We start from the raw sequence: 22,682 nt of genomic DNA on the forward strand, positions 1-22,682 counted from the left end.
CTAAACGTATTAATTCATTTTGTGGCGGTGTACCCTGAACTAATTAAGCGACAGGGGTTGTAAGCCCATTTGCTCTTATTTAATTAGACATTACACTGCTGGTGTTCTCCAAGCCAGCGTTCCAGCCCGTCGCCAGAAACACTGCACTGAACATGGAGTTTGAAGACTCGACGGGGAAGGGAGCGGTGAAACGTCTGATGTACCCCTGCTTTCGTAATTGTCCTGCAGGTCTAAGAGAAGCCCTCTCAAAATATATATATTTCAAGAAATATATATATTTTGAGAAAATAATCCAAAAAAGGGGAATTTTTGGAACAGGACTGGCATCCCGTCATTAAAAAAAAAAAACAGACCACGTGGTTCATCTTCGCTTTACGTCAGTCTGGACTCGGAGTGATCTGTTTGGGAATGATTGTCAATCTGTTGTCTAATTAGTCTTCCCAGTGTCACGAGAGCTGAAATGGAGCCATGTGAGTGGTTGTCGTGTTACACCTCCTACAATTAACCAGATGAGGTGTTGGTGGAAATCCCGTGATGGCCTTTCATCACATCCCGCTCGGGTGAGCATGGACGGACAGGGGACTAATGGGCCTTCGGGGGATTTTAACATCCTGGGAGTTGAAGATAACGCTTCCCTCTGAACCCTCCGCCTCCGTGGCTCCCACCCCCGTACACGCGAAGCCTTAATCGCAGCTAGCTTGCTACACACTCGACAGGGAATGAATGAGGAAAAGGCAGATAGAGGACAAGAGGGGGAAAGAGAGACCGGGGGGAACCCGGTTGTCACGACGGCGGGAGAAATCCCGAGCCCTCCGTGGCAGACGGCCATAAATAAAGGCCAAATAAAGAGCATCCACCAGTGAAGAAGGGAAATGGCTGCCCTAACTCAGCCGTGCCTCCCTTCTGTCAGCGCCCATAATGAACGCCTGATAAGGCTTCATACTCCCCACTTTCTCGGCTGTAAATTGGCAGCACTGCAAAAGAAAGAAGACATTTTACCCCCACCCCACCGTTTGCTGTTGACTGGCCATCAAAATGTCAGCCCAATACGTGAGGATGAGTGTGTTTTGCTCCCCCAGGGTCCTGGTCTCTCAAAGGGGTGTGTGTTACCATTGTAGACACGGAAACCCCACAAATCGACTTTTCTGGCCCGAAAATATCATTCAAAGTAAGTCTGAAAAAATTGTTGTTGTTTTGTCCAAAAAATATTGCGTGATGGTCCCAGGTGGACAAGTGAGCTACACGGGGATCCGATGGCATTTCGAGCCACCTGGGTGGAAAATTTTCAGCCCAACGTTCGATTAAAGGAGTGGGGTGGAGATTAGCTCGGCCTCGCAAAACAAAGCGCCCCCTTGTTTAAGGCTCAAAATGACACGTAAAGATTTGGCCATGGCGAGCGACGCAGTGATAAAAAGTGAGATTAAACCCGGAATTCAAATCAACAGCCTACAATATTACCTCTGGCGCTCAACGTCACCTCCCTGGACGCAATTTGGTGCGCTTTCACATGTATGAATCGAACCCAACTTTGTTCCCAACTGACGATTCCTTTCGTCAGATGTGAAAACAGTGATCGAAACAAATGTATGTATGTTCTGCCTAAAAAGGTAAATGCATATCATGTAATATATAATCGCCGGGGCAACAGCCAACCTGCATACATTTGCCATCATGTTCTTCCCACAGATCTGCTTCCTGTATTTACTTTAGTTGTAATGCATCTGAACGATCAGCAGACAGAAAGTTTTGCCGTAAAGGAACCAAACCAAGAGGAAAATTATATGATGTATAAAACTCCAAAGCAAATGGGCTACGTTGTGAAACTACTGCGATACAAGTGTGTGACGGGGCATTCCACCTACTCTGAGAGATCTATGGTCTACTTCAACATCAATGCCAACCTGCACCAAGTGTAGCTCTTCAGAGTAGATCCATCTTCATAATAACCTCGCATACATCCTCCTGATGATACATAATTTACATGCATGCAGAGAAACATTTTGGCTCTTGATAACATCTCAGAGATCTTGCCTGGAGAGGCGCAGAGTGGAGCCAGGAGTGCATCAAGAACTGCTTATAGATCGATTTTTCACCAAGTCCAAAAAAAAGGACACACACTCTCTCCCTCGCTCGCTCGGCCGCCCTCTGTGCTCTAATAACTACGTAGTCTTATGGCCTGTAATTGTGGCTTCTGTAGAAAATACATACGGTACGAACGAAAAAAGCTTTTTAAAATGTTGCACAACATAGCATTTCTGCTCTAATTTAGTTACATAATTATAGGTCAATTGACGTGGCGAGTTCAAAAGGGTTTAGTGGTCTGAAGGGCCCAGAAAATGAGGGACATTTGCTGCGGCCGCCGTTCCTTTGGATCAGAGCAACTCAACTCCACCGCCCACACGCGCTAACGCCCCGACAAGATGTCCGGCGAAAGGCCGACTCCCGACACGACATCCATCTGGAGGGAGATCTTGGCCTCCTGAGTGGCCATGCGCCTTCAACGCCAGCCTCTGAAGAAATGCCATCAAGCCCACATGCAGCCACTAATCATGAATCTGACGAGGACATTTCTTTCTTTCTTTCTTTTTATTTAAAGCTCTCCCATTGCCTTAGAGGTCCAGGCTGTGGTGGAATGAGAAGAACGTAGCTTTTCTACACGTGTTTCAGCGAAGAGAACAAGAAAATCGGTGAAATCTCTCACACACACACACACACACTGTAAATCCACACTCTTGTATAAGGGTGCAGAAATGGTCTTAAGCAATAAAGGTGATTCATGTCTCTGTAGTGTTGATATATGTTGCTGTTTCCAACATTCCCACAGGCTATCCTGTCTTTTCTTTCCTTCCTTTTTCTTTTTTTTAAGAAGAGCTGTGTGTGTGTGTGTGTGTGTGTGGGCGCGTGCACCTCCAGCTCCATGTGTGTATATCCCCACTGCACATGCATGCTTATCTCCGGATCATGTTTGTGTGCGTAAGTGTGCAGCAGCTCGGCTGCTCATTTGCCCAGGTCCGCATGTCGAGGGCGAGATATAAAAAACTGTCACTCAGGCGCGTGTAATGAAAGCAGAACGGAATCCCGCACAGCGCCTGCCTGCCTCCCCCGGCAGCTGGGTTAAAGGCGCTCGCCGGTGGAGGTCGTGGAGGAGGGATGCGGAGACGGAGAGCAACTGCCATTACTCGGGAGCAGGATTACGGCTCGCGTTTGCATATGTGTGCACATGTGCCCTTCCTCAGTATCGGGAAACGGCAGAGTCAAGGCCTATTGTCTCAAACAATAAATACGAAGTCATGTAGAAACGGCTTCCCCATTCTTAAATAAATGATAAACCCCACATCAAAATGCTACATTCTTAATGAAGGACCAGAGCACTCTGTCGAGGCAAATTGGCCCTTAATATGAATATAAAATGACGTTTGCTTTACATTCGATTATAAAAAAAATATTTAAACCAATGTTTTGAGGGTTCGTTTCTTTACGCTTTGATCTGCCCTGCTTCTGCTTGTGGAGTATGGAGAGTGGTACTTAGATGGGGCAGGCCTGTTATAAAATGAAAGACTCTCCCTCCAGCCATTTCCTTCCATGGAGTCCAAGCCTTTGATGGAGGAATCAGGTACCCTTGAGTTTATCCTCCGGTATTTTTAGAGAACCCAGCAGCATGCCACCTCTTCCCATCAACCGGCAGGCACTTTCTCTTTTACATCCCTCTCCGCGAACCGCGACATCGCCCGCTCTAGGAAGCCCTGGGAAGATATCGCTTGCAAGTGGCTCCATGCTGGCAGCCGAGATGGGAGCAAATCAGGGTCAAGTGAACAGCGCCGGAGCCCTCGTTGGCTTCCGGCGCAGGTACGTATTCAGACAGGTAATTGCTCCCCCAGCGGCTCAACCTCTGCCGGTCCTGCCCCCCTCTGCAGGGGCTTCAGAGGCCAACAGCCAAATGACTCCCGGCCCGGGCAGAGGTGCATACAGATGGGTGCATGGCGTGGTTTAAACCTGGCAGGTTATTCTGTTCTCATTCGTAACCCCAGCTACATTCGACAATCATCGACCATCTTGGGATATGCAGTGTGTGTGTGTGTGTGTGTGTTATTTATTATGTTCATTTCTTTGATCTAGATTTCTGATACATGTCCTGGTGCCAGCTGCCAGCTAAATGCAATTCTGTGGAACACTTAAACCTTAGGAAATAACTACCATAAATTCCATCTATGTATAGGCCACACCTACTGATTTTTAAAAGAAAAATGAAATTGTAAGTAAATAATCCGCACTGCTCTATAAGCTGCAGGTGTCCCCGTTGAAACATATTAACGAAGCAAGATTTTACAGGAAAGAATTGTTTCACTTTTAATTGAACAGAAATGATTGGAATTGAACAGCCTGAAGGAATGCAATTACTTCGTCGCACACTTTCTTGGCAAAAACACAGGCCATCGTCCTCCTCTGCACTCGAGCTTATGTGCAGCAGCTCTATTTCCTTCTTCCACAGCCAGATTGATCATCTTTAACTTACATTTACATTTACAGCATTTATCAGATGCCCTTATCCAGAACGACTTACAATCAGTATTTACAGGGACAGTCCCCCCCTGGAGACAGTAAGTGGGAATTGAACCTGGGTCTTCTGAGTCTTTCTAGCTTGAAAGTCGCAGCTGACATGCCAGAACTTACGGTAGGTGAAATAACATGAAGCGACCTGATGCTACTCTCTTATTAATTACTTATTAGTTTGATTGTTTGTAAAGGGGTAAAATTAGGATTTGTGAAAAGGGACATTTGTTACAAAGTGTATATAGGGTCAGGGGTCCACGTTAAGGTCCAGGTTAAATGTCCACAATAATGCATCCCTATGGGGTGAAAAGGAGGTTTTGGATTTCTCCGTCCATGGAACAGTTCTTCCTGTGGTCAGTAATTATGTTCAGCGGTCGAAATCTGACTCTAAATTGCCATTCAGTTATTCAGACTAATCGTTGCAGGTGTTTCCCCACTTGCATTCAGAACGGTGACTCATGTTCTCTTCTTTTTTCTCCAAAATCTTGCTTATGGGGATTAAAAAAAGGAAAAAGAAGACAAATTTGCTCGTGTATGAAGCTCTTCTACAGGTGAGAGTACACGTTGGAAGAGCTCCGCCATGATGACAGGCCGTAATTGGCTGCTCCGCCATGAGGTTGGAGGGACGTGGGGTCTCGTAGCGACCGCCGGAGTCTCGTTACCAAGCCTGCGGAAGAAAAGAGCACCGGAGACGGTGGAGGAGGAGGCGAGGCCCCGCGCCATCAGTGATATTGTAGAGGGCCTCTCTCTAGGCTGGGGGCGGCACCGTTTCGCCCTTGGAGACGAGGATCTTATGCTTCCATATTACCTTACAGAGGCGAACCGGGCTCAGCACTCTGCACCGGTGCTGAAGGTCAGAAATGTGGCCGAGTGCCACAGCGCGATTCTGCATGCCCAGCTGCAGGAAGTTGCGTGGGACGGGAGAACATGCAGAGAACACGACACAGTCCCAAGAAAGGTTCCCTGTGATGCATGGCCATCGGCAAAACACAATTTTAAAAAAATGTAAAAAGGATCTTAGCGATAATTACCGACATGGCCCTGTTCACTCCGTTCCTCATTTGTGCATATATTAATATCAGTAAAGGGTACAAAGCAACAATAATAACATGTGCATTTTGCCCCTAGATGATACACATACTCTGTTTCAATATGGTGTCTCCAATTATTAAAGGACATTTAATACCCGCCTCCGACCCCCTCGCCTTCTTATATACATCAATAACATCATAATTATGTCTCTGGTTATTATGCTATTCTAATTACCCCTCCACAGCTTTACTGCATATCCAAGAATGTTAATGACTGGGTTATAAAAACATTCACAGAAGACATCTGCATCTCCCCAGCTTTTCAATCACCCTCAAGACACTTCATCCATAATTAAAAAGTTAATAAAAGCCATGTCTTATGTCTTTTGTCTGACACGTAGGGGCACAGATTATTTCCGTCACAGAAGAGGAAGTGACTGAAATGTTTCTTTCTACAGCCACATGCCTCCAAACTCCGAAACCCTTTCATTTCCTGAGAACTGAGGAGCAACGGGCCTTTCAGACGGCCTCGTCCTGGAGGATCCGGGGCGCAGGAAACTGCGGTGTCTGGAATTGATTTGAGACTGAAGGGCAAAATAAAATACTCTGCATTCTTAAGGTTAGTGGGCCAGGACAAATGGTTGTGGGAAGACCCGGGCGGAGGAGGAGGGAAGAGGCGAACGTTCATATTTCTGTGCGACCTCGCATCGAGTTCACGGGACGATATGAAGAGAGCCACGGCCACGGACTTGCTGCTGAATTTCAAATTCAAATTCAATTTTTATTTGTCACATACATAGTCATACAGGCTATGATATGCAGTGAAATGCTTTTAGCGACTGCTACAGACCACAGTATTGCAAATGTTGCAAGTATACAATGAAAACAAATATGCAAATATTGCAAACGTAACCATATATTACACTGTTATGCCTTTAATAAAATACAATATATATAGGTAGGGTGAAGGTGTGCAAATGAGTGAAAGTCAATGTATAAAGATAAAAAAAAGAGTAAAAAGAGCAGAGATTTTGCGCAAAGAGTCCAGAGTGAATTTGTTTCAATACGCCTGCTTTCGAGACCCCTTTTCTCCGTAAAAAAAGGCCCCTCTATGATTCAGTATTCCCTTGCTGAATCCAAGTGACTGACAGCATTATTGTTTGAGCTCCACACAATTTATTGAAAAGCACTGAGGGGGGAATAAAAAAAAAAAGCATCTCCACTTTTTCAATACCTTTGCACTGTGCATCTCACTCTGAAGAAAGGTAATTCATTGGTTTGGTAAACAGCGAAATTATGCCATAGATGCAATTTCAATGGCGCCCTTGCAGCGGAGTGAAATGGAGAGGATGAATAGCTAAAAACTCATTACACAACTGCATTCTATTAAGGGGAGCCAGGGCAAAGGTGTCCCAGCAATGGGCCACAGAAGAAAGAGCCCCCATCCTTGCAAAGTGGAAACATAAATGTGATTAGCAATTCATCTCTGAAAAGAGAAAAAAAAAACAGAATGCGAAGTTCGGGGGAAGGATTCAGAAGCCCATTTGGCGTTATGAATTCCAGCATGTGTGCTTTTGATAAAATTGTGCAAAATGCCTTTATCTCATCTGCGGAAAGAAAGGGCAGAAAGGGGGAACTTAAATGAGTTTGACTTACAATTTTTCTAGCCGCTCATAGCAGCCAGTTGCATTGGTGCATAAAGCCAAATTCCACGTTTTTGTTCATTTTTCCTCTTCTTTTGCTCACTCAAACACGATGAAACAAATGAACTCAACGTGCAAGTTTACAGCATTTACATTTCATTTACATTTACAGCATTTATCCAGAGCGACTTACAATCAGTAGTTAAAGGGACAGTCCCCCCCTGGAGACACTCAGGGTCAAGTGTCTTGCTCGGGGACACGATGGTAGTAAGTGGGATTTGAACCTGGGTCTTCTGGTTCATAGGCGAGTGTTTTACCCGCTTAGCTACTACCACCCAATTATAGCCACCGAACTGCACTCATTCACAGCCGGAACAGGCCTGAAACTGTCCCTACAGTTAAACAATCGTAGAGGACACCGAGGTGACCTGCAAAAAAAAGAGTAAAAGGCGAAAAACTAGAGGAATGCAAACAAGAGTACACGCAACTCCCTTTAAAGTTGCAACAACGTCCTTAAAGTAATGACGAAGACACGAGAAGTCAAATACTCACAGGGACATCTTCAAAACATCTGCAACTTGGCCAGCAAAGCGAAAAAGCTTTCAATTCAAAAAGATGCGCAAACGTAGGAGAGTAACGACTAGTAACAAACTTTGGCCTCTTCTGTGCTGAGTTAAATTAACAGAGCGCAGTTGGTTCATTAAATTTTATCCACCAATTCGCATAATGCAGTTCAGGCAGTTCAAATAGCTGAAACAGTTATTGTTAAAAAAAAAAGGATAAATGCTAATGACGTTTAGCTAAGTAAATAGCTAAAAGATGCTAACTAGCTTTAACAAACTAAACAAGACAGAAACATAACATGCAAGCTGCTGGCTAGCTAACAACAATGCATGTTTAAGTTACTAGAAAATATTACACAGCTATAAAGCAGTATTAAACAGCGTCAAACATGTTTGTAACGGCTCCTGTTAGCCATTATGAGACGTATTGACCAGCAGTGCTAAATGCTAAGTGCCAGGAAATGTATTTAATCGAAAAAAAAAAACATTATTCCTGTGTTTTTTACCAGCGTTACAAGAGGACAGGACGTGTTCAAAATAATGCAACAGTAACCCCAGCATGCAGGCCCCAGGAATACAATCTTAAGCTGCTTTCAAGATTTTTAAGACCAAGAGTGGAACGTGGCAAAGACTTCTGGCACAGATAATTTGGAGTTCAAGCTTTCATCTTATTAAGGCTTAAGGGATCCTTGGAAGGGGCTAAACCAGGGAGAGCTTTCCTTCTGCAGTCGTGCGCTGCAGGGAGGCTGATTTCACAAAGCCACTTTGTCTCTCTTAGAACATCTGGTGACAACCATCTAACAGCAGGATGCACCGGAGCCGGAGCGGGGAAATAGCACGTGCACGGCGATACGATCGCACTTTTTCTGCAGATTCCAATCGACTGACTGGGAATAAACCAGTCAATGCGAGAGAGAAAATGCGACCCGTGCGTTATCAGCCTTTTCAGGAGCCGCCATTAATCAGCGAGAGCCTTCACATCTGGGACTGATGGGTCTATTTGTGAATAATAATCCCATCATCACACATACATCATCAATTGCTCCGCTTTAGGTTAATGAGTCATATTCCAGAGTCGATTATATCCAACTCAGGCCTGTGGGAGTCACCGGCGAGGAAATTACCTATCACTGTCGCATACAGGACATGATTGTGGGGACTAATTGGCACAATGAAAAATGTAATGTTTGTAAGCCGGTTTTCTATGGAAGAAAGAAAAATGAACCTCAGCGGAATACGACTAAAATGTTCTAATCTGTCGAGCTGTTAAATTAATCTTCATTAAAAGTTGCATGAAACAGGCAAATAACGTAAAATGCATCTGGGCTGTTGTTTCGGGGACCGAATTTACATGCAAAATGCAAACCTAGGCGCAATGGACAATTAATCAGTGGAATAAATAATTGCATTGCGGAAACACATTGCACAATGCAACTAAACAAGTGAATAATACGACCCGTCTACGTAGTTTAGCCACCTGTGACGGAGCTGGCCTTTGGCTCAGTGACTCAGCATCACCTTCAGGTCCGTCTCCTGCCGACTCTGACTCAAAGCCCAGCTATTTTCAGGGTCTAATCCAACATTTAACTCAGTAATTCTAGCGGCCGGCTGTGTCTTTGCTGCTGTTTTATCCTCCTTTCCGCTTTCATGTAATGGCCTTTTTTTTGTGAGTAAGGCAGGAGAAACGCACAGACATACACATACAGCATGGGCCCGACTCAAGTGTTCACTCTCCACTGACACAAGCCACCATTTCAAGAGCAGCAACAAAAGGGGAGCCAGTACAGCAGCTGCCAGGCGACGATTCGCCTGCTCCATGCACGTACCTCTGCATGAGGCCACGCCCTTTCCTCAGGAGAGTTGCACAATTAAGAAGATGTTCATTTGCCGAATGAAGCAAGGGGATAAATTGCTAATCCTTGGAATTTCTTTTCTGTGTCTCCTGTGGAAATTTCACAGGAACAGGTACGAGCCCAAAAATGTGCTTTGACGTCAGGTGCTGTGGCAGAATTGTGTTTTAAATATGAATACAGTACAGGCCAAAAGTTTAGACACCTTCTCATTCAATGTTTTTTCTTTATGTTCATGACCATTTACGTTGGTAGATTCTCACTGAAGGCATCAAAACTATGAATGAACATGTGGAGTTCTGTACTTAACAAAAAAAGGTGAAATAAGTGAAAACATGTTTTATATTCTAGTTTCTTTGCTCTGATTACTGCTTTGCACACTCTTGGCATTCTCTGGATGAGCTTCAAGAGGTCGTCACCTGAAATGGTTCTCCAACAGTCTTGAAGGAGTTCTCAGAGGTGTTTAGCACTTGTTGGTGTCCAGCTCACCCCAAAACATCTTGACTGGGTTCAGGTCCGGTGACTGTGGAGTTTTGTTAAGTACATAACTCGGTGGTGGCCTAGCGGTTAAGGAAGCGGCCCCGTAATCAGAAGGTTGCCGATTCGAATCCCGATCCGCCAAGGTGCCACTGAGGTGCCATTGAGTAAAGCACCGTCCCCACACACTGCTCCCCAGGCGCCTGTCATGGCTGCCCACTGCTCACCAAGGGTGATGGGTTATATTCAGAGGACACATTTCACTTTGTGCACTGTGTGCTGTGCCACTGTGTATCACAATGACAAGCACTTCACTTTATAACTCCACATGTGTTCATTCATTGTTTTGATGCCTTCAGTGAGAATCTACCAATGTAAATGGTCATGAAAATAAAGAAAGCACATTGAATGAGAAGGCGTTTGCTGCATTTTGCGCTGCTTAGAAGAGCTGCATTTGATTACGCCTCCAAAACAATAAAATATTTCATTTCCCGAACAACACAGGCATTCTCAGGAACACAAGGAATTCTGGCAAATAAACACACTGGTTGAATGAATAGTTATGCGGTTATGAATAAAACATGGCAGTGCTTTAGGGATTCCAGTATTTTGCAAGCTAATCGGTATGTTTTAACTGTACGAAATTGATCAAAGTAGCACAAGTACCAGACGGCTGGTTTGAACTGCAGCATTGCTATTGATTTGTCATTTTTGTATCTCAGTTTAATCAAAACCCCAGCTCACAATCAATAGGGCTACTGGGTATAAAATACATCAGTGGCACATGAAGGGAGGAATAGACGAAAAAAACAAAAAAAAAAACATGAAGAAAATCCCTCCTGCTGTAGTGGTGGCTTTAGCCACCCTGTAAGATCAGGGCTTTGGACAGATTGGACTCTGTTTATCTATTTATAGTGACAAGCTAAGAACTGGTCGAGAGAAAATCAGCCTTTAGCCATGGCAACAAGACAATAAATCTAGTCTGCAGCTATGGGGGCAGGAGCAAAACCACCAGCTTGGGCCGCGGAAATAAATAAAAGATATAGTTTGATCGTGGCCCGGGACCCAAGCCGAAAAGAAAGATGCTGTTCGCCCATTAGCTCACTGGATAAGAACCACTGGGGTCAATGACCTGAAAACTGAAGGGAGCCTCAATAAATGCTTTTACTCGCCTGATTTATTTGCCCCCTGACCCCGGGTTCAGAGGTCAACCCAGACAAGGCAGGAGCAACGCTGCAGTGTTGACATTAAGACAATGATTCCCGTGCTTTCTAGCGAGAAAAGGGTTCATTTGTTCTCGCTTTCTCACCAGCATTGATTAGGCGCTAATGACCACCGGTTCGCTGTATCTGACTGACTATCGTTGCCGGTCAGCTTCTCTTCCTTCTGCTGGAGAATTAAAATGCAGAGGGAAGCGGCATTTAAGGTCTCCATTCCCCCATTCCACTCACAGCGAGAAATGGCTTTGAAGTGCTCTCAGTCCCTGGCGGAAATGTAAATGCCAGGCGCGGTTTGTAAAGGGGGCTGAGAGGCACAAAGCAGAGGTTCAAGGTCCCCCCTCGCCGTCTTCGATTAGTCAGACCTTCCTGCCGTGTTTATGCCGGCCAGGAGAAGCTCCAGCTCTCTGCTGCACTGTTAATTGCATATAATGAATGTCATGGCATTGAATTATGTCTATGCTCGCATACAGTGCATAAAGACATTTATACAGTTGCTGGTGAGATTTCAGCATAAAGCAATATTTTCCTAGTAAGTGCATGAATCATAATCCACCGCTCACCCCTTTACATGCCCCGTTTCTTCAGTTTATACAACAACAAATGTGAAACTGGACTGGAACTACAATTTTAGCGACCTATTACATTGAATTAAACAGTACGCCTAGAATTGTGGTGTTCTCTGTCAATGTGATCGAATTACAAACATCAGATGGATATCAGCCTGTTTTCCAAAATGCTGAAATGGCAGGAGAAAAAAAAACTGATAACTTTGTGAAGGAAATTATAATTATGTGACTTTTGGGGAAAAAAATGTTCCTCGGACCACTAAGCCCAATCCATGCCTCAAACCCATGACATCAGCTTTTTTTCCAGCCAGCGTTAGAATTGATGTCATTTTTCCTGGCATCGTTCAGAGATTGGATGAACGGCAGAATTTCTACAGAGAGAGACCTCGAAAGGGGGCAAAGAAAAAAAAAGCATAAAAAAAAGAGTAAAACCTCACATTCACACATCGCTTGGGTGTGGTGAGGCCAGGATGCCTACCCTACTCCTTTCGCCTTCCTATTGCCACCGGGAGTTAGAGAGGATGAAGAAAGGTCAAGGAATTAAAGGTTGCATTTGGGGCTCTTGCCGCCATCAAACCAACTGTGCGAGGCAGAATTCTCGCTTGGACGGTGCCGATCCGTGACAGATGGCCCCTCAGAGGGAGGTGGGGGTGCCATGGGATGCCATAGCAGGGGGACAGATGAACAACAAACTGTGCTCCACGCAGGAGGTTTCGGCAGTCCGTGAAAGATTGTGGGGCGAAATTCCGCTCGGCTGTCGCATGGAAACGCGGGGCCGTGTTTGTATTCCTCGCGTGTGTGCGTGTCCCAGGCATCCAATCACTCAGCTGATGAAGTGTGCTGGTCCCCTGTTGCTCGACTGTGCAGATCTTCGGCGGTGTGAAGGGTAATTAACAGCAGTGTCCTAAAGCCTGACAGAGCAAGACGGAACAAGTTATCCCCGTAATTACCATAAATGGGATCTAGAAAACCGGCTGTCGTTGGAAAATGATCCCTCCAATGCATAAAACACAGGAAGGTTATGAATGCCTCATGTGCCGATCTCTACGCATCTGCAATTGTGCATGCTAATTAATGTCAGATAAATTCCCAGCGAACGTGCGAAACCGACTTTGACGACGACTACGCCGGTTGCAGGGGCAGATTAGGCGCGGCCCTGGGTGAATATAGAGGTCACAGCTGGGGTGCGAGGGACGCCAGAGCTTGAGTCATTGTGGCATGCGACAACGTCCAAAAGGCCAGTCAGAGATAGCCCCTCCGCCCCAATTTACATTTACAGCATTTATCACATGCCCTTATCCCTTGGAGGGGGACAGTCCCCCTGGAGACACTCAGGGTTAAGTGTCTTGCTCAGGGACACCGTGGTAGTAAGTGGGGTTTGAACCTTCTGGTTCATAGGCTACCACCACCCTATCGTGTAATACAAATAGGTTCACATGATGCAAATAAACACAGTTTCCCCCTAACAGCCTAGAACATGTCTGAAATAGAGATGTCTTTGTGGAAATCACTTTTTTGTAGGTCATCTGCAGAGGCGTCTGAGGCACCCGGACAGTTTTCAGTTCATTTTTGAGTGCCCATTACATCCCGTATAATCCGAAGGAAACGCTGAAAGGTTATCTCCAGTTCTGTTAGATTTATCAGCGACTGGGTTCAAACAATTGGGAGCAGCATCTTAGCTGAAGCACAGACGAACAAGCTCCATTCTATCCCCAAAAATCCCCCCGCCATGTTGTGGGATTTAAGTTTGACAAATCCCTTCATTCCTAAGTGCAACCACACCTTCTTACAATATGGCACATTAATATTAGAAGACAGAGTGAAAACAGGCGAAGCTGAAAACCAGCATTTGCGTTCTCCACACATGCATCTGACATGATCCTTCTTGATCCCCTGGAGTTATGGCATTCAGGAAATGAGCAGTGATCCAACTGTGCTGTTCAAATTGGACAAAATAAAATGAATGAATGAATGAATGATTGAATTAAATAGATAGATAGATAGATAGATAGATAGATAGATAGATAGATAGATAGATAGATAGATAGATAGATAGATAGATAGATAGATAGATAGATAGATAGATAGATAGATAGATAGATAGATAAACATTGATCTGCAATGGACTCGCTGTGCACAAGAACGAGCCAAGTAAATAAGTGTCTGCAAGCAGCGTGAATGCAGCTAATGCTGAACTAACAACTGAAGGATGAGCCGAGATCCCCACAGGAGCACCGGGCCGAATTACCAGAACCGCTCATTTAGACAGAAGAGCTCAGAAACATCTGTCTTGGCACACGCTGCAACAGGCACCTTGTGCCATATTGCAATGCAGCAGTTGTTTGGCTTGATAATAATTCGTATTTCATGACGAAATTTGAAGAAATGAACATGAAAAAGAAACAAAGAAGAAGAGACTCTTAACACTCCTGGCTTGTAGGGTTGGAAAAAGTCCAGAATAGACAGCCGATCAGCTTAGCATCAACCGCTCAGCTGACTACGCGCAAAACAAAAAGAAGGTCACTGGAAGGGAATATTTCTGATCAACGTCATGCGGGTGCCAAATTTACTAAGCCGGTCAAAAAGTTGGGATCTTCTGAAAATGCTGAGCATGCAGCGGCAACCACAACAACCCCCGAAAAAAAATAAAAAAATCAATTCCTCCATTAATCTGCATGTCAACAGAGAAACGCGCACAAAACAAACATAATTTCGTAAAAAAAAAAAAATCTCCCCCTCTCATCCAACACTCAGCGTTTCTCCGGAGAGGAGATGACGTGCCAAGGTGAGTGCCGAAGTGTGTCTGTGTGCGAGCGGCGTGGTAAAAATAGAAGGATGAGGCGGGAGGTCTGGGGCCGCTGCATGAGGTAATGTATTCGCCGGGAGGTCTGCGTTGGTATTCCAGCCGCCTCCCAGACGTGGCATTTGCGTTGCGTGCCTCTGGAATACGTATTCTGCTTAACGAGGGAGGGCGTCTTGCACCCGTGAGGAGGGGAGAAGGTGCCCGTGCGGCCTCGCAGGGATAGGTTCTCAGGCCCAGTTCTGCTCTCCGCGGCCCATTATGGAATAATTATTGCGAGCAGAGCGCCAATTTTCACACTTTTTTTTTTTTTTCTGCAAAGGAGATGTGCAGTTACATAAGTCTGCAGCGCTGCAGAATTTAATTAGCTGTAAACACACATTGCCTACTCCATGTCTTATAATTAAATAAGTAGAAAAAGTGAGGTTTTAGCTGTAGGGATCTAAAGACCTTGTCCTCAGTAGACTAGAAAATCTTAAAAATCCAACAACACTTACAAATATGCATAATTTAAAAAAAGGCTCTTTTGTCTATATCACTCTCAATACATTTTTCCAGTGCTGGGAGTCACAAAATTTGCCTCCTTGGTGTTCCGTTTTGAAGGAGAGGCCCAGAGCGAATCATATTACCTGTATGAAAATCTGCAAATGGGGGAAATTCGATAGGCTTTCAACACGCATTTAGTCTCAGTGACAGGGGTGTCGTATTAACTACAACGTAGACCCGATAAAAACAATGTTCCACGCAAAAAAAAAAAAAAAGATGAATGCTCATCAGATTATGCCAGACTCTGGTATCATGGCCAAAGTTTCGTAAAATGTTGGGATTTCGTTTCGTTTTCCTCGTATATGAATACAAATGACCTCGAATCACTCCAGTGCTTTTAATAGGGTTTTCCGAATGGATTGTTCACTTGCAAAAATGTGAGCCTTTGCAACCACTTGTCATATTGTGTTTTTGGCTCGCGCTCTCCAAATAGTATCTTACTATAAATTAAAGAACGTTGGCCTTGAAAGGAAACGAAGGGAATCGAGCCACTGAGCATGATAAGTGATGAGCGGCGATAAGCGAATCAATACCCACAAGACCCTTTTTGGGCAACGACAACAAAAAGAAAGATGAATTGCTTCATCACTCGGGACTTACGGATCGATGAATTATCATTAATGTGCCCCGAATGCTCTTAATTTAAAGCGCCGAACTTTTATGAAGCCAGACGCTTGAAAGCGGTGAGATAAGATAATCTGGCCTTCCCCCCGCGATAAGGAAGCGCGATTTGTCTTCCGCGCGCAACCTATCGCGCCTCGCTCCCCCCCGCCACCCCCCGCCCGTTCCTGGAGTAGCCAAGAGAGCCGGGCGCTGGCGAAGTGTTATCTCGATAAGCGCAGAGACGGCCTCCAATGAATATCAAGTGACACGAGTCAGAAGCGCTCCGGCGGGGAGGGGCGGCCGGCCAGAGGTGCGGCGCCAAATTAAAAGAGGCTCCGGCCCCCTTCGGGGAATGCCACACGCGCCATTCCAGAAATCCGAAAATTGGTCACCTCGAGTCGTCGATAAGCAGCGCTTTGATCGATAAATGGCACTTATTTACAGGGGTTGAGAGTGAGAGGAAGGACGGAGGCGTGGCTCCTCTTCCTCCTGTCTAATCGGACACGGCTGGGACTCATTCATCAATCCGAGCGGCATCTCTCCGGCATCTCGCCCGTACCTGCGCGCCGAAGGGAAGCTTTTCACAGTGCACACGCCGCTAATGACCAAAATCTGTCATTTTCAGCCGCATAAGGATTTTCGCTGGGCCGCGGCCTACATCTCCATCATGGCTGATTAGTTCTGGCCGCTAGATTCGGTGTGAAATAAGGCCGCTCGCTTTCGGCCTTGACCGTCGCGTGGCGGTCGCTCGAATTCTCCCCCTCTTCCATCACGCTGCTGCCGTTGTGTCTCAAGAACTCGTTTTTCTCGTTCGTTCCCGGGATTATATGGCGAGCCATGAGATAATTCAAATGCTCGAACCCGTCACTATTCGCTTCTCAACCTCCACCCCCGCGGCGACAGGCCCATTACTTCAGAAGCCCACGCTAAAAGAACTTTCTGGAAGTGGGCGCCGCGTCTCACTTCCCTTTCTTTTCCCAGGTTGAGCCGGGCCGCCAGTAATCAGCTATTGTTTGCCCGCAACCACGTACGATTAATTTCTCTTTTAAACCAACCGCCCGGGCTGTAAAATGCTTTGTGTCCCGGCTTGTCCCCCCGCGGCTCCACCTCTGACCTGGGTGGGGAGGGACGGCCGTCTGCCCCTCGCTGCATGCAAACAACCCGGACGGCGCATCACCAGCAAACTAGTGAAAGTGAAGTGACTGTCATTGTGATTCGCTGCAGCACGGCGCACGGCGACACAACGAAATGTGTCCTCTGCTTTTAACCGTCGCCCCTTGGTGAGCAGCCGGGGGGGCTGAGTGGCATCTCAGTGGCACCTTGGCGGTTCGGGTATCCAACCAGAAGCCTTCCGATTGCTTACCCGCTAGGCCACCGCTGCCTACAACTTTATCCACGATAGAAGCTCTGTTCCAGGATAATAATAGCAATAAAAATGCCTTTAGAACTGGATAATGTTCTAGAGAAAGAAAGATTACAGTGTTGCAATCACGGCAAAAGCACGTGAACTCCGCATTTACGTCAAATCATGACACCTTTCAACAAATTTGCCCAAAATTTCTCACCAACTGGTGATCCCATTAAGTGCCCTGGATGAGATGTTTCACCTTCAGATTAAATAGAAACTACAAAGTGCACAGATCTGGGTCTGGGCCTAATATAAAGCTGCTACCTCATGAGGACAACCTACACTGGGTGGACACACACAACTTGTGCAGCGAAAGCTGAAATCTGGCATTTTATCCTGGAGGGACGTTTTTTTTTTTTTTTTTTTTTATAAATGCGCGATGCCATCACTCGTCAGGAGCCTGTCACATGACAGTGATGTGCTCTGACAAAATGTCGGTATCTGGTGTTCTGCCTCGGTAATGGCTTGTCCCGGAGACGTGTCCATGCCTGCAGTGGGAGAGGTTGGACGGTGGGTTAATTGCAGCAAGGAGACATGTGAAGTGGGCATCAAGTCGGCTGCTGGGTGGGATTTCGGGTCCCGGCGGAGAAATAGAGGTCACGGAGAGGTGGACAGGAGTCTCTGTCAAATCTGGCTGAATCAGTTCAGTAATCTCAGGAGGGGTTGGGAGGGTGTGTTGGGGGGGGCTAGGCTGTTGCTGCAGATGTCGACTACCAGCTTTGTTCCTTCCGTCTGTCCTACAAGGGGGAAGCCAGAACTCCGCCGTAATCAGTCTGTATCAAATGCGCTGTGTGTGTGTGTGTGTGTTTAAATAGACTATTGTATAACTGAATATGGCCCCAGGTCCTGTACTACCTCAAGAGCACCTGAACAGCGATGTGTTGAGGACCCTCGTCTGGAGCCGTGCACACAAAAGACAGGGCGATGCGCCTTAACTTCCTGCGCGGGCCCGAGGCAGGTGGAGCCTTCCGTCTTTCACTGCACACTTTCAACTTCTTCCCTGTGACCTTTAACGTGGTTTACTCCCCTACTGGCTCACGCTCCTGCGCCTTTAAACAGCCAGATCTATGACTTATATCACTTTAATATCATTGCATCAGAGCACAAACTAATATTATAAAATACAGTATACATGAGAACCAACACCACAAACTTTCATGGTGCTTTTTCACTACTATCTAAAGCAGAACTCTTTTTATGTCAGAGGGAGGAATCATTTACATTCAGACAACTCACATAGTCATAAAATGTGTTATTGCACCACTGAATTTAGGCTGACAAAAAATTTAATTTCTGTGTCCTCCAAATTCAGAAATGGGTTTTAAAATGCTTGTGCAAATAAAAATGAGCTGTAATGGATTCAAATCCGTCCGAATGTACTCGTCCCCTTTAAAACTGTTCTAAACCAGAACAGTTGGGCCGCGTGACATCTGCACCCACCAGTGATCTCTCATATTGGAAAGCCTGCGCCGGGCCAACAGTTTGGCCAAAGCAGACTTTTCTTTTCGTCCGCCAGCATTGTCTGTCCATTTGCCATTTCCATGGCAACCTGCCGAGCTCCAAACAGGAGATGGGGGAAGAAGATAAACGCGGCGCGTGCAGTAAACGTCAGCGTTTCCACTTCTGAAGCCTCTAACCTCGGCCCACCCTCCGAGGCTGTTCAATCAGCCTGGTTTGCTCTTTCTTTCAGTCTTTGTCTGTCTTCTACAATGGTGTGCCCTAAAACTTAACTACGCTTAAAAAAAACCCACAAACATGGCAACGTAGAAAAGGTTGACTTTTTATATATATATATAATCTATTCATATATATAACTATAAATAAGAGCGACTGATAAAAGTGTCACAGGGAAGTGCATTTGTGGGCATGATGAAATCTATAAGCAACGTCTCAATTAAGGATGTTCTTGTGGGTGGAGCTCCGAGTGGAAACAGCTGCCTGGATGGCCCGTACGCGTCTGGGAGTTACCACCGGGAGGAATGGGCTTCTCCGCCGCTTCACATCACGGTGTTTGCCCTGCTGCTGGGGGGCTGGCTCTCCGCGGGGGACACTCCTCCCCATTACGAGCCCTCCCCGGGAAACAGCGGTGGCCCGACTGTCATGTTAATGAGCGCACCTCTGGCCCAGCGTCCTTGTCCGAGTGACAGGTGCTGTTCACATTGAACTGGAAATTATGCCCTCCTTCCTGTAAAGCTTGTAATGGTAATGCCTAACAGCCTAATTAGAGAGGGAAATGGCCAGTTTGCTTAATGAGGACCTACCCATAGGCCACCCACAATGTCAGCGTGCAGCGCGTCACTTCTGCCTTACAGGACAAAATGTTCGCGTGGGTCACCGAACCCTTTTCAATCACGGCAGTCAAGAACTCCGGGCAAAATATCTTCTCGTGGCATCATTTTCAATAACGGAAAGTGCCTGGCGAAGCAGAATTTACACAGGCGGGAAATTAACTGGAACTTCGCATCAAACTTGTAGGGCGAACACATTAATGCACTTCCCAGACGGATGCGGAAGGGAATTAGCCCGAAGGTTCTTCCGACACCAGAAAAACAATGACCCTGCAGTTCCAACCACCCTTTTTTATTCATCTCCCTCTGTCAATATCTAATATACAGACGGGTGATAAATGAAAGAAAAAAAACAACAAAAAGAGTCACTTGAGCCTCGATTCGCAGCAATTCGGTTTTAGGATCGTAGTTATAGCGTCCAGCCACCTAGTGAGCTTGCCAACTAATTTACCGAAAGGTCCTTTCTCAGGTTGCATTCGCACCATCAGTTGGAACTTTGGTTGGACGAATGCAAGATGGCCAGTGCCTTCACATCATATGCATTCATCTAATCAACGTACACTTCCTGATAATCTCACTGGTCATTTTTCTTGTACCCTGAGTTTCATTTGCGATCCTATAACTGCAACGATTCCTGGACCCTTTGGTGCAAACGTTTTACAAAAGACCTCAATGAGGTCATGGAATTGATGGTGAAATCATTTGATCTGCGTCATTTTCAAGCCCATTGACCAATCAGTGACGATCGTGGCCATCTTAAAAGGCATCACTGTGGGACAAGGGTCACATAACCACCAGTCTCCCCAATAATCTGCATTTTGGATGGTTGTATGTGAAAGGTTTGCAGGTTCATAGGAAATCTGGTCGTGGCCCACCGACGGCTAGCCGCTGAATCCACCATTGTTGCCGGCTGATAAAGGGATTAGGGCGCTGTGAAAAGAGGCAGGGCAGAATCTCCCGGCATCTGAGATGCTCGGCTGAAAGGTTCCATTGTGGCGCGGCTACACATCCTCCCTTCTCGGGGCACTTGACAACCAAAACAGCAGACAACAGAATTCCTGTGTCAGACAAAACGCTCCTTGTGCCGTCCAAAGGTTTATCCGCCTCATTTCCAAACGCATGCCTTTGTGCCCAAATGGATCCCTATTAGCCAAACTACTGGAGGCAGGACTGAATAAATTATTCAGCGGCTTTGCCACGGCCCCGAACGGTCCTTTTTGACCAAAAAGGACAGAAGGAACAAAAAAATTATCAAAAGACTGAATACCCTTTTCTGAAAAATAAGTCAATTAGAAAAAATCTGCAGTGAAAACATGTGCTGACGATTTTTTTTTTTTTTTGTCTCGGTTAGAATCTGCACGTCAAAGGGACCAAATCCATTTCAGTAGGCCACCAGATGTTCCACTGCAATGGCATTTCTGTCTTGCACACACACACACACTCTTTTCTCTTTTTTATATTATTCACTGTCATTGATTAAGTCCCAATTTCCCTCCAAAGGAAATTAGATCTTTAGATGTGTGAAATATATACAAATAATAGCGACAGATAGCCAGCGGCAGCAGTAATACCAATGAATGAAATGAATGACGAGCAGAGAAAAAGACGCGTATTTGCATACCTATTCAGGTCTACGGCATCCTGTCAGGACTAAAAAAAAAAAAAAGATCTGAAGCTCCGTGTTCTTCACATGCAAACAAGCCACTTGCTTACTGCGCCTGAAGGTTGCGTTAACGTCTTAACAGTTTTGCTTTTTCTCTTTGCGTCTTGAAGTAATTCTTGGTTGGAAAGTTTTGAAGAACCATCAGAGGTGGAAGGTTTATCCAGAAAATGGAGGCAAACTTTATCATAATTTCAGCCAGTTCACCGCCTTTGTACGCTCTTGCACTTATCGCGCACAAACCAATGATATTTGCTGACGCCCTTTCTTTAAAGCATGCCACCAGCTGAATCTGAACTGAATCTCTCCCACAGATCCATTTTCGCTCCTGCTCCTCGTACGTTTGGGAAAAACCGGACCCGCTTCAACAAGCCGAGCCTTCCCCTGCCCTTGGTAAATCGCCCGCGATGCCTGTTTTCTCGGAATAAGTCGATGCCAAGTAAAATGTGATGCCAAATGGGTCTTAAATGCGTGTCGTCGGCGACATCCTCAGCGCTCACAGTGTTTGAAATGATGTACAAATGAAGGCGGGCCGTGATTTGGGCCATAACAACGTACTGATAGGGTTCGGAAGAAACTGATCCATAATCCAATTCTTTACAGTTAGAAAAGAGGTTAAAGACCTCGAATCCCATCAAATGTGTCAGTCAATGCAGGTCGTTTGAGGTTATATATAGTTGGAGGCTACATCTCCCGGTTATATGACCTATATCAGCTACAGTATGATCTACATTTCATAAAATTCAGCTTTACAAACCGCAGTAAAACTTCTGTGTAGTCCATATCACAACAATCACAGTATTAAATATGCATATCCATGTCACTATAACGGTACTTTATTGCAATATAGCCCTTGCTCCGCCTCCTGAACTTCGACTTTTTACCATTTTATTCCTTACAATGAAATAAAAAACGCAACTGTGAGTTCATGAGCGCCCGAGTCACAGTTTCACTGGCAGAAAACTCATCTGTCGTTGGTTGTGTCGCGCTTTTATCGCAAACTCCCAGTGCGGGTTCAGCAACGCAAAGCCCTGTTTTAATATCTTAAGACTTGTGGGAGTTGGAAACGAGCTGAAATGCTGAAACATTAACCGTTGCTATTTTTTGGTGGCGCGGTGAAAGCCTGTACCTTGGGATAATAGTTGCCGTTCATATTTGTATTTTTTTCCGGTATTCCGGTGGGTAGCTGGGATGATGTGTTGCACTGTATGCCAGGCACATGATAACGACCCCCCCCCCCCCCCTACCCAGAAATCCCTGCATCTGATTCACTTGGAACCAACTTGAAGGGAGAGCAAAGGAGAGTGTGGATGCAGAATATAATCTGCGGGAGAAATTGGAAAGCGGGGCAGGCTGATGTTAAAAACTGGCGCAGAACCCAGAAGGGAAGCCATCGCCGTTGACACGATGCATGAGACGAGCGGAGGTGGGGTGAGCCGCGCCGTGCGGGCCCCGGATGCAGGAGATTCTGTGCTA

At 45.8% G+C, this 22,682-nt stretch overlaps 1 protein-coding gene across 1 annotated transcript in view; it reads right to left on the reverse strand.

The window, feature by feature from the left end:
- Positions 1–22,682, reverse strand: part of cdh11 (cadherin 11, type 2, OB-cadherin (osteoblast)) — a 52,551-nt gene that overhangs the window by 22,659 nt on the left and 7,210 nt on the right. The window lies entirely within an intron of this gene.

Source organism: Denticeps clupeoides, chromosome 16 (genome assembly GCF_900700375.1).
Source record: "Denticeps clupeoides chromosome 16, fDenClu1.1, whole genome shotgun sequence".
Classification (NCBI taxonomy): Eukaryota; Metazoa; Chordata; class Actinopteri; order Clupeiformes; family Denticipitidae; genus Denticeps; species Denticeps clupeoides.